Raw genomic sequence first — 13,675 nt, 5'->3', positions numbered from 1 at the left:
CTGCAGACATAGTACAGGACAGGATCAGAGACTGCAGAAATACTAGAGGAGCTGATTAGAGGCTGCAGACATAGTACAAGTACTGTGGATGGTGTGGTGATGTTGCTGTTGGTGTATACAGCTCTAGGACCCGGGGGAGCCTGTCCTTACTCCCTCTAGAATACCCATGTGTGAACCCTGTCCCCTCCCCCCTCCTCTGTGTGAAGCTGTTGAAGCCAGACACCTTTGCTTTCCCCCAGGGCTCTCACTCACATTAGCAGAAGTGACCCAGTCCGGACAACACACAGGTCTCTTCAGACTTCGAGCCAGTCACCTCAGCAGCAGTGTCCCGGTCCAGATGACATGTCTCCTGGCCCATTACGTTGTCAGCAGGAAGCCCAGAGCCAGTAAGTACAGCACTAGAGGAGGAGCAGCTCTGGAGGAGGAAGTTTCAGTACATCTTCATGCTCTGAATACTGGGGGCCTCTATACACCCTTTTGTCTCATGTTAAAGACAGCCTTGGGTGTCATCCCTCTTGTGGGTGTCTCCCGGGTGTAGTTAGCAACCCCATAACAATGCCACTGGGTGCACAGGTGCTTGGGCATGCAGGAAGGGCCAAGATACTGCCTTTGATGGCAGCGGGGCCCCATTCCACTTGTCAGGGCCCCCCCAGGGGGCGGAATGTCAGGGCCAGGCACCTTAATTTAGCAGGACACACACAGAGGGGCAAGGAATAACCTGGGGGGAAATTGCCCCCCACTTTTCCCCTTGTAGCAATGCCACTTAGCCAACCCATTCAAAATGAATTGGCTATGTCAGTATTAGGATCTGAGCCCATAACCTCTGCAATGTTTGGTTGTGTCTCTTCTAACTGTGCCACCTGAGATGGTAGAGAGCTACCTGCCTGATATCTTGGGCATCCTTACTTTGTATCTTGTTTTTGGTGAACCTTGAACTCCTTGCTCCTCCCGTGAACTTTTTGATTTAAGCAATGCCTTTTCACTTCTTGTTTGCCAGATTATTGTGTTCTTTTCCAGCCAATGTTATGCTTCTTTCACTCCTGCTGCCATCCATATCTTTGCTACCACTCATTACTGACCTTTGGCTCCTAGATTACAATTCTGCTTGAATCCAACCTGAAACCATTTATTGCCAACCCTTGGCTTGTTCCTCAACTATGCTTCCTCTTGATCCCAAACTGCAAACACTTTTTTACCAACCCTTGGTTTGTTTCCTGGCTACACTTCTGCTTGACCCCTTCCTGGTACGTCTGCTGCCAGACCCCGGCTTGCTGACCCCATGGTGGGGTGATGCTGAGGACCATGACCTGGTACAAGCATGCACCAAAACCCATATGCACCATCAGGAGTTCTGGTGAAGACTGGTTAGTGCTTAGACATCGTTGCCTTGGGTGAGCCGGAGTCATCCGCCAGGGTGACCTGCTCATGTACTTATCCTGCTGATCAGTGTGAACCTCCCTACTGCTATTGCTACTGGTCTCCAAGCCTGACCCTTGACTGTGACAGGCTACCTTAACACAACACATATCAGTGTGTATTAAAGCAGCACACAAGTTGGAAACGTGACCTTAGGAGGCCCCAAATTGCAATTCTGCATAGGGTCCTGTGTGTTCTTTATCTGGCACTGAACCTTTTATACTGTTGTTGAGACTATATGGTGCAATAAGACAGTCCAGCTTTCATACTACACAAAGGACATGTAAGTACCAAAATCTAATATGTTTTAATGTGTCAATCTATTTTTTTTAGCACTGTGCACCACAGCGAGCTTTGTGGTGCACTGCAGTGTGGGTCTGTCAACCACATTATACTGCACAACACATAAGTCTTAAAACATAAGGAGTACATACAGTATGTAGCAAGTAGGAAACAAATTCTAGTATAAATACACTCTCATTATTTAATAAATGTATAATATTGTTTTTCTTCATTTTATTTCTATTAGTTACATCTTTAGACAGACACATGTCCATAGAGAGGTTACAAGTTGTAACAACTGATGGTCATCGTTATGACAGTTATTCCTTCCTGGAGTTTATGATTCACTCCTGTTGTGCGTAGAGACTGGGAAGAGCCACCTTAATTCTTGTCATCACTGATTGCAGATATTGCAGTCATTCTGGCTTGAAATAATGATTTTCTGCTCCCAAGTATTTGTACTTTCAAAAGATGACAGTTTTGCGCTTTTTTTTTTTTTTTAACACCTTTGCCTTACATATCCTCAGCACTATGGGAATCTTGATTGTTATATCCTGCTGTGAAAGTATAGTAAAAAATAATTTGTGAAAGCTTTTGTAAAAAAGATTTATTGCTTCTTGAAAGCAATGAATATATTGAGATATATGTAACGCCCTTCAATGAGATATTGAGATATATGTAACGCCCTTCAGGTTCAGCTAGGGGGAGTTCGTTTTTTTTAGATAGAGGTTTGTTGGGAGCCTGGGTGTGAGTCAGCCAGGTTACTTTATGTCAGGGCTGAGGGCTCTGCAGGTCAGTTCTCTGACACCTCCCCCTGCTCTAGAAGCTGGAGAAGGTTCTAGAAGTCATTGGGTGGGGGTGAGGAGGCGTTGGCCAGCATACTCAAGGGACCTTGGCCAATCCCCAAGCAGGAATCTTGGCATGGGCCAGGACAGCCCTTAAATATGTTGGAGCCTGATTAGCAGGAATCAGTGTTGGGGGGAAGAGAGAGTGAAGGCTGGAGTGTGGAGCCAGGGAGGGGGCCCAGGGAAGAGGCCCACCTACTGGCAGGGTGCTGGAAAGGAGGATCTCTCTGCCTCAACATCTCTTGAGAGAGGACAGCCTGTGAAATAGGGAAGGAGCCAGCCCAGCATTAGGCTTGAAGGCAGCTACCAACCCACTAAATTTGCAGGAGAGAGTGGGTAATCCTATACCCCCTGGGCCGGATAAGGGGAGAGGTCAGTCAGGTGGAGAACCCAACTAGCTCCGCATCTGTGACTGTTTCAAGTTTTCAGCTTCTGGATCCCCTTGCCCAGGGAATACCCTCAGGCAGCTGGGTGAAGAGGAGGATTCATCCAGGGTCTGAGGAGGTACACGAGAAAGCTTTGGAGGCTTTTAAAGGTGAGACTTTTTTTAGTCCACATTTTTGTACATAGTTGTCCTCAAGTTTGCAGTTTCCTTAGGCATCCCACACACCCCCCAACCCCATCCAAGTTCTAAACCCCTTAATAAAATCACAAAACCAAGCTCAAGGACTGTTTACTGACTCTGAGTGCAGTGCAGAAGAAAATGTTGCCTGGCTGTGCAAAGCTTTAGGGGGACCAAAAACTAAGTGACTTCTAAGGGGCTGTGCTATATATAGAATATCTCTTGATCAATAACAGAATAAACATAGCAATCAAGGACAAGGGTTCAGGTTACCCTACAATTCTCCTGTTCATATTATTCCTCCAAAAAGTGTTGTACTCTTAAATGGTTGGACTGTTGTGTTTTTCAAGTAAAATATACATTATCAACGTGAGTAGAAAACCAGACTTCCAAATTATTAGCTAGTCCACTACAACCACTCTACAAAAAGTAGTTTTATTGAAATTATACAGCTGTGTTCAAAATAATAGCAGTCAGACATCACTAACCTGATCAATCACTGTTTTTGGTAGAAATTATATTTCTACATGGCAAATAATTTACTAGCAGGTGTAGAAGAGTAATAGAAATCCAACAGACCCAACAGTTATGACATGCATGCTGCTGATTCTGTGTAATTGAATCACTAATTGAAAGGGGCATGTTCAAAATAATAGTGTGGAGTTCTATTAGTGAGGTCATTCATTCTTTGAAAAACAGGTGGCAATTATTGCCCTTATTTAAGGAAGGAAGGCAGCAAATGTTGTACATGCTGGTTACAGTGCATTTCTCTCTGAAATTCTGAGGAAAATGGGTCGTTCCAGACATTGTTCAGAAGAACAGCGTACCTTGATTAAAAAGTTAATTGGAGAGGGGAAAACGTATAAAGAAGTGCAGAAAATGATCGGCTGCTCAGCTAAAATGATCACAAATGCTTTAAAATGGCAACCAAAACCTGAAAGACGTGGAAGAAAGTGAAAAACTACCATTCAAATGGATAGAAGTATAGCCAAAATGGCAAGGACTCAGCCAACATTCAGCTCCAGGAAGATCAAAGAAGGTGTAAAGTTACCTGTGAGTACTGTTACAATTAGAAGACGTCTATGTGAAGCCAAGCTATCTGCAAGAAGCCCCCGCAAAGTCCCACTGTTGAAAAAAAGGCGTGCTGAAGAGGTTACAATTTGCCAAAGAGCACATTGACTGGCCTAAAGAGAAATGGCTCAACATTTTGTGGACTGATGAAAGTAAGATTGTTCTTTTTGGGTCTAGTGGCCGGAGACAGTTTGTCAGACGACCCCCAAACATTGAATTCACAGTACACTGTGAAGACAGTGAAGCATGGTTGCGCAAGCATCATGATATGGGGATGTTTCTCATACTACGGTGTTGGGCCTATTTATCGCATACCAGGGATCATGGATCAGTTTGAATACATCAGAATACTTGAAGAGGTCATGCTGCAATATGCTGAAGAGGAAATGCCCTTGAAATGGGTGTTCCAACAAGACAATGACCCCAAACACACCAGTAATCGTGCAACATCTTGGTTCCAGACCAATAAGATTGACATTATGGAGTGGCCAGCCTAATCCCCGGATCTTAATCCAATAGAAAACTTGTGGGGTGACATCAAAAATGCAGTTTCTGAGGCAAAACCAAGAAATAGAGAAATGTGGAATTTAGTCCAATCCTCCTGGGCTGGAATACCTGTTCACAGGTGCCAGAAGTTGGTTGACTCCATGCAACACAGATGTACAGCAGTTCTCAGAAACAGTGCTTATACAACTAAATATTAATTAAGTGATTCAAAGGAAAGCAAAATCTTCAAACATTTTTCAGTTTATATAGTGAATGTTTGCGTTTGTAAAGAAGAACACAAACACTGCTATTTTTTTGAACAGTCTAATATTCACTTTTCTTCAATTTTTTTTTGAGGAACAACACAAATTTGATATATTTTTCTTCATGTTTTGATTTGGAATAGAATGTGTAGTGTTTCCAATGCATTTGTGTTTATGGAAATAAAAGCAATTAGAAGGATTTTGAGCTTTATTCACTTTTTTCAACACACTACTATTATTTTGAACACAACTGTGTATATATATATATATATATATATATATATATATATATATATTTCCAGAAAAACAGGGGCTGAATGTGACTGTCAACACACATCCACAGCACACCTTTTCTGTTGATGCTTATTCTGAGAGTACAAGGGGAGTTGGCAGTAGACAAAAGGAAACAGTAACTATGCCCCAGAGCTGTAGTTAAAATCCCATACCATAAAACACCCTTGGGGGCAGACAGAGGAGTAATGCCATTGTTCCCTCTGTCTGTTTTATGCCCCTGCCCCCTGCTCAGGCTCCCTTTGGGTCTTTGTAGAAGGGTCCCCTAAGACAATCTTTGACCTACTGGACAGTGTTTATGGTCTGATGAAGACTTGTTTGTAGTCAAAATGCATTGGTAAGTTCACTGGAGAATGTTATGTTGCACTCTAACTTTGATGTTGTTCCTTCTGAATGTATAAATCTTATGGATTCTTGTTAACTAGATGATATAGTGCAATGGCACATGGAAGAAGCTGTATACAATATTATAGCTGTGTAGAGTCTTTTGTTTTTAATCAAGAAAATTTTATATGGAATCACAATAAAAATCCTTCTTTTACTGATTTGTTTGGATTTTTATATACGTTTTTCTGTAGCTGCATGAAAGTCCCAGGGGAGATTTCCTTGTTGTCCTCCAGTACATTCCAAAGACATGCTGATATGTTAATTGCCTCATGTGACAGACCAAACCAGGACAGGGTCTTGTGGAGGAGACTGCAGGCTAGCCACTTGCCTACAAACTATGGACCCTGGCATTTGAGGGAGCTGTTTTCTTTAGGAGGGGTGTGCCTGGGGGACCTTTTGGAGTAGTTTTACTTCAGATTCAAGTCTGTCTCTTCAAAACTCACAGACTCTGAGAACTGGAAGCCCAGGATACAGATTTGGGGTATCTGTGCCCAAACCAGCATTGACTGCTTCAATCCCTTCCTAGACTCAGATACTCTAAGCAAATGTTAATATAATCAGCTCAAAACAACCTGATGCTGAAGTCTTTTGCTGTAATCTGTTTAATCAAATGACATCTGTTTACTGTTGTGTCTTTGTCCCATTGTTAATTGAGTTAATTGAGTCACCTATTGTTTCTGTCTGTAGGCTAGTCCTCCTGGAGGTTCTTACATGATGAGTTTAGTCTTGTGTCAACTTGACCTCATTATCGAATCAGTGTGGGATGTTTATCCCAATGTGTGTGTATTTCTGAAGTGTATAAAAACCTGTATTTTTGTTCAATAAACAGTTCCAGTTGCACCTAAGCTAGTGTTGTCTAGTTCTTGGGTAATACCTTGGTCCTGTGTCCAAGCAGTGAGGAAGCAGTCCTCTGATGGAAGCACCCAGGCGGGTATCCATCACAGCTCCTGTCCAAACTGGCCTTAGTATGTGTATGTATGAATGAGAGAGTGCAAAATATGGTGCAGCTCTGCAAGGAAACCAATCAGCTTCCAGGTTTTTGCCAAAGCTTAATTGATTAAGCTGAAGTTAGAAGCTGATTGACTACCTTGCACAGCTGCACCAGATTTTGCACTCTCCAGTTTTAGTAAATCAACCCCATTTTGTTGAGCATTAACATGACTTGGCTTAATGCAGCCTATTCAAAATGATGGGGGTTGAAATGCACCCTGGCATGCTTGAAAATGCACATGAACCTGTTTTCCTAATGCAATCCACTACAATGCAGATGCGTTGTCAAAATTAATGGCACTGTAATCGTGTTACCTGCTTTTTATTTTTATTTTTTTTTAGCATTTTTTGTTTCTTATGGGGTTGCTGGATCTGGTCAGTAAAGACCTGATTCAGCCTCTTCAGTGCAGCTTTTCCTGAAAAAAAAACAACTTCTAATAGTGATATATTGATTGCTGTGTTATTTTGCTATAGGGGAGATGGAACTGTGCTTTACAGCTCTGCCCAAGCCTCAGACCTGACAAGAAGGGCTATGATATTACATGTGATGTCACATTATTTACCATCACTTTCTGTCCCAGTAGCAATGGTCTTCAGGATAAATGTAGAGGGTGAATCTCTTTCGTGGGACTTTCTACACTTTAAGGTGTAAGATTTCAGATGCAAGCAAAGTTGCAGTGTTTTATGGATAGCATTGATAGTTCACTTGAAGCCAGAAATTGCTCCCTGAGTTGTGAAATAAGGCGAGCCAGGATTTTTACCACATACCGAAATTATGGACATCTACAGTACATATTGTTCTTTTAGAGCATTTCCCAGAAAAAAAAAAGATTTTTCATACTAGACAAAAGAGACACATTTTGGATATGCAAGATAGGAGACAAACTAATGACATTACTGATATTATTAGTGCACAGATTCTGACTCTACCAGCCAAATAAGGAAAAAAAAAAACACAGACTTGTCCCATAGCTAATCCATGGAGACAGAAATGGTTGACATACAGTGTATGTATTTCAACATCTGTGTAATGATCTCATAAGCCTTAGCTAACATTGCCCCATGCTACCTAAATTAATAAAGAAAACTACAGAATGGAGTCACAGATGTTTAACAAAGAGTATAATTATTGTAGCAGCAGTTATTTCACTCTCTATCATATTACTTCACAGGTGTTATTTTGCAGATTTTTTAATTTAATTAAACATTAGAAAATGATAAACCAGCTGTTTTCACAAATATACACTTTTTAGGTACTGAAAAAACCTCCAAGAATAGCATATATAGATCAATTGTATACTGTATGTGTCCTTCCTGTACTGCCCCTATCAGCTCTTTGATTTCAACCATTTTATTCCAGAGGGTTTAGGGATATTTGAAAAAAGCGAAAAGTGAAGCACAGATACTCTGAATTAGCACCAGGCCCTTTAAGAACAACTTCTTGATAAATGCTGTAAGTAAAGGAAGAGCCAGACAAATCTATGATCCTATAAGAGCAGCCACAGTCTTTCTTGAATTGTAGTGAATACGTCAGGCTTTTTGCCCCTCTTTGAAAGCTTTTGAAATAACTTGATCTGCAGGCAATGGATCCTTCATACAATGTCCAGATGGTAGCTTCTTACCCAGCTCATCTGCAACACTCTTCAGCAAGAGGATCCTTGGTGAGCCCAGCTGCCTTCAGGACATCATTCCAGCTTTAATTTAGGTTCCTGGGTCTTCATGTTTTAAACCTGGTTCACATCGCAGTGACTTGAAGCACATTAACACTTGACATGAGGATTGCCATTGTATCCTCTGGTGCTTTTTCATACCTGAGCATTGTGTCACTCAAAGTTCAAAAAAGTATGAGGTTAGAGCGTTGTCTGCTCTATTATGCCTTTTTTATCAGTGCAATTGATAGCCCCTGCGTGGGTGTGTTTTGTTGCCTCTGTTTTATACTGTTTAAAATTAATAAAAACCATTGAAATACAAAAAAGTACGAGGAGTTGCACATTTTTTCACAGAATTTCTTGCATCTGTTCCTAGTAACTAGCCTTCTATTGGCTAAACCAAAGACGCTGAAGCCTGACAATGCTGGAAAAATGCATTTACAAACATGCTTGAGTGTCAATCTAGCCTTAGGCTCAGACAAGGTCCAAGCAGCAATCCTCTGCACATGCATCCTCCCCCAGGTAAAAAGAGTTCTGGGAAGAGGCGCCCAAACATTTATAATCTCCTCAAGCCTTGCCTCTGAATACAGCTTTTCAATGATTGGCTGGGTCAAATATTCATAACCCAGAAAGCTGATCCTCCTGCACTGCTTACTGAAGCCTTCTTCCAGCGACAGGCAGAACCCATCAACCCCACTAGGATCATGGAAGATCTGCAGAGCCCAGAAAAGATAAATTACAGCTCAGGCTGATTACAGCCCAGCAGCAACACACAATACATTTAATTGGAGACACAACAACATAGGGCCGGGTCCCTACACACTTATCAGACATAACAAAGCATTTCCTATAGTATTCTAAATAAACCAAAAGAAATCAAATAAGAGAAGTTCAGGGTTTGCATGCACTCAAGGAATTATGTGTACAAAGTGTTAAGAGGGCACTATTCCTCCAACTGATACCGATGATGGGACACTATTTCTTTCACTGACACAAATGAAGGGGCACTATTCCTCCTCCAACTGATCATTAATGCCATTGTTTATTTTTAAATCCCACTGATCACTGATGCTGGGGCATATTTTAATACCATTGACCACGAAACGTGGATATGTTTTACCCCCTTTTGCATTCATCAAAAACCCTTGGAACGTTTTTGTTCCCACTGACCCTGAAGGCACTTTTTATCCTCGCTGTCAGGGCTTATGTTTATTTCCACCGGCTACTGATAGCAGGATATTTTACACTCTCACTTGCCACTGACAGCAGGGAATTTCTTACTCCCATTGGCCACAGTAAGGCTCCCAACAGTCTGAATAACAGTAGACTGGTCCTTTGTATAAAAAGTTTAAGAACCCCTGCCATAACTGTTACACATACAGTAGTTGTAAAAAATTCTGTGTGGGCGTGGGTTTGTATTTATTTGCAATTGTGTGCAAACAAAACCCTCTGCTTTTAACGAGACAGGGCCAATTTGGTTGTTTTGCAGGCTGGCTGGTAAGTGTGCTGGAAATCCTTTGTTGTGATGTGCATTGCCCTTCTATGTGCACTTTACTGCAAAGGCCAGTTATAGGTTGGGGTGGAAGCCACTTTTTTGTACAGTCCATGCCTTCCCTGCCATTGTGCTGTTGCTGGGCGTCACGTGCCTCCCTGTGCCTTTAAGGAGGAGTGGGCTCCCTCCAGGCATACCTGCCCTTAATCTATCCATTCTTATATTTCCCCTGCTGGGTGAATGTTTTCAGCCTATAGTGTCAGGCTATGTACTGGTGAATGTTCTTTAACTTGTACTGTCAAATATTCTTATGGTGATTTTCTCTTACAATCAAATAAGTGTATAATATGCAACGATTACCCCCAGAGGGGTAACTGAGAATATACTCAGGTCTCCCACAGTAGTACAGAGGCTGTCAGCCACACAAGCACAGTTCCACACACACTGACATTTCATGGTCATTCTAGGGGATGTCTTTTTAGTATTTATTGCTGAAGAACTTTAACTTTAAGGGAAGAGGTTTAAGGTCACAGGATACACCAAACCAACCAGGGTAGGCAACCTTAAAGAGGTAAAGGTCTACCTGAACAACATAGAAGAAATCAAAGATCACAAATCAAAGAGACACAGTGTCACCTCCTCCCAGCTGATTTAGACCTCTACCGTGTTGCAATTGCGGCGTGCATTGCATGGCAGTTGTGGATTTAAATGTGATGAGGATGCAACATATCTCCTCACCTCCTTGTGAATGAGCCCTTAGTTGCATTTGGCAATGGCACCCTTGGAGCTCATTCACATGTAAACTTGGAGGGTGGTAAATCCCTGTGGTTAAGTTGCGGTTTTACCACCCCCAATCAGCCAGCCAGTAGCCAAAGGTGTACACATGCCCTGTTGCTTTTGGTGGGTGCAGGATATACCAGAAGCCTATGGCTAATTGCAGAAAACCTACAGGAAAGCTGCAGGCAAACTGCACCCACGGTGTGGGTAAACCAGAGCGTATCAGTGTGAAAGCAGCCTTGTACTAGTATGGCTGTAACGAAGAACAAAAACAAAAGTGCACCAACCTTGCGCATTACCTCAGTAAGTAAAGGGTGAATTTATAGAATTGAGAGATATACTCACAAAAGTAGCAATAATAAAAGCATATGCAAAATATCAGCGCATTGAAATAGCAGAAACGGGCGGGTCCTATCGAGAGGGGAGACTCTCAGGATTAAATAGCATTTTTTTTCTTCCTTTCCTTGTCTTCCTTCACTCTGCTAATTAAGGGGAGGGGTTATTTGGTCACAGGTGATACAGGTCTTATATAACTTGCTGTAGAGCACACATTTATGTCTGGCATTTTATGATGGCTGATCAATAAAAAGAGTAGGAAATTTGAAAAAGTTTTACTTGTGACTGCTGGTGATTGCTGGTGCTTGTAGTTGTTTTATTTTCTTCTTTGGGTCTTGCTAAAAGCTTTTACTTTTTTAAACCCCTTTTTCTGTCACTTTTTAAATAGCATTTTTTTCTCTTCCTTTCCTTGTCTTCCTTCACTCTAATTAAGGGGAGGGGTTAATTGGTCACAGGTGATACAGGTCCTATATAACTTGCTGTAGAGCTCACTCTGAGCTTGCTTATTTATGAGCGTGCCTGTATTTTGCTTGCCGGACCTTTGACTAAGTGGACCTTTGATAAGTGGAGTTAATAAACCGGAGTTGAAAACAAGAGATTATAACAGGAGTCTACTAACCTGTAAGTAACAACTGATCTTTCCTGTTAATATTGTAACTGGGATATGAGTGCTAGCAGGGGTGAGGATTTTGTGCAGTGCACAGTGTGCCGCATGTATGCAGCAATGGAGCAACAGCTCCAGGATGGATACCGCTGCGGCAGATGTGAGCAGCTTACCCATTTGGAATCTCACGTTAGAGGTCTGGAGGAGAAAGTTGCAACACTGGGCAGAGCTATCAACCTTGAAAGGGGTCTTCAGCTCTCTGAGTTTGTAGCTAATGGGATTGATGTGGAGGGCGGACGGGCTAATCAGGATTATCAGGTAGGAAGATGGGTTACTGTACCGAGAGGGAGTGGTAGGGGCTCACAGAAAAGGAAGGCCGGCCCTGGGTTTGTGCGCCCAAACAGATTTGCCAAGTTGGGTGAAGATGTGGGGGTGGCAAGCTCAGGGGTGGCAGCCCTGGATGTCACTGCTATCCCTAACAGCCGGGAGGGCAGACCATCTGTGAGGGGTGGTGAGGGTAGTGCAGGAAGGCCTAGACAGCTGGTGGTAGTAGGGGATTCTATGATCAGAAGGACTGATAGAATAATTTGTCACCAGGATTGCCTCAATTGAATGGTTTGCTGTCTCCCTGGTGCCAGGGTTCGGTATGTGGTGGACCAGGTTGATAAATTACTGGGTGGGCCTGGGCATGACCCAGCTGTCTTGGTTCATGTTAAAACCAATAACAGAATACATGGAAGGTGGAGGCTCCTTAAGAATCAATTTAAAGAACTAGGCTGCAAGTTGAAGGGAAGGACCTCCAAGGTGATATTCTCTGAAATATTACCTGTGCCATGCGCAACTCAGGAAAGACTGGTAGATTACAGAACTCAATGCATGGCTGAAGACCTGGTGTAAGAGGGAAGGACTTGGGTTTCTAGAGCACTGGGCTGACTTTTTATTGGGGTGCAACCTATGTGCTAGAGATGGTCTGCACCTAAATGGAAGGGGGTCTGCTATGCTGGGGGAGAGGTTTATGGGAAGACTGGAGGAGTATTTAAACTTCCCCTCAAGGGGGAGGGAGAATTAGATTATAACGGGGTAGACAGATGATAAGAAGGTTCCCATGTTACAAACAACCAGTGGAATTGGTACCATTTGTATGAAAATAAAAAATATGAAAAATATGTGTGAACAAGGTGTCAATCAATTAGAGTGTTTGTTCACCAATGCCAGAAGTCTGTCAAGCAAAAGAGGTGAGTTGGAAGCTTTGTTGCATGAAGAGAGCTATGATTGAATTGGTATTGCTGAATCTTGACTTCATTCTTCGCATGACTGGGCCATTAATATTCCTGGCTGTGTTCTCCTTCGAAGAGACAGAGTAAATAGGAAAGGTGGTGGTGTCTGTCTCTATGTGAGAAGTCATCTCAGAGCGAGTGTGAAAGAGGACCTAGTTGATGGAGAGTGTGATGAGGCTGAAGTATTATGGGTGGAACTGCACATGTGGGTGCGTACTACAAAAGTAATCATTGGAGTTTGTTATAAGCCTCCCAGTGTTAATGAGGAGGTGGAAACTCAGCTCCTTGCACAGATCAAAAGGGCTGCAAGGGCTGGGACAGTGATAATAATGGGGGATTTTAACTACCCGGAAATTGACTGGAGTAATGGTACTGCAGGAACAGTAAAAGGGCAAAAATTTTTAAACCTACTACAGGACAATTTTATGATACAGTTCATAGAGGCCCCTACTAGGAATGATGCTCTGTTGGACCTGGTAATCTCAAACCATGCAGAGCTTATTACGAATGTCCATATAAAAGAACATCTGGGTAGCAGTGACCATAACATGATTTAATTTATTGTCAGCTGTAAACAGCAAGCACATACGGGAAAAATAAAACCGGTCAATTTGAAGAGAGGTAATTTTTCAAGGCTGGGAGCTGCTCTCCAAGACTTGGACTGGGAGGGAATATTGGCATCAATGAACACAACACAGAAATGCGAGTTCTTCAAAAAGACTGTACGTGAACACACTGCAAAATATATTCTCGTGGGCAACAAGTTTAAAAGGCTAAAAATCAAACCTATGTGGCTTACGGCCAAAGTAAAAAGACTATAGATAATAAGAAAAGAGCTTTTATTCAATATAAAAATGAAGGAATGCTATCATCGTTTAAACATTACAAAGAATATAACAGAATATGCAAAAAGAAAATAAAGGCCGCAAAAATTGAAAACGAATGAC

The sequence above is a fragment of the Staurois parvus genome, unplaced genomic scaffold (genome assembly GCF_062004578.1).
Source record: "Staurois parvus isolate SC_StPar_1 unplaced genomic scaffold, SC_StPar_1.0 ptg000287l, whole genome shotgun sequence".
Lineage (NCBI taxonomy): Eukaryota > Metazoa > Chordata > Amphibia > Anura > Ranidae > Staurois > Staurois parvus.
The sequence above is the reverse complement of the archived record's forward strand: the minus strand, read 5'-3'. Positions refer to the sequence as shown.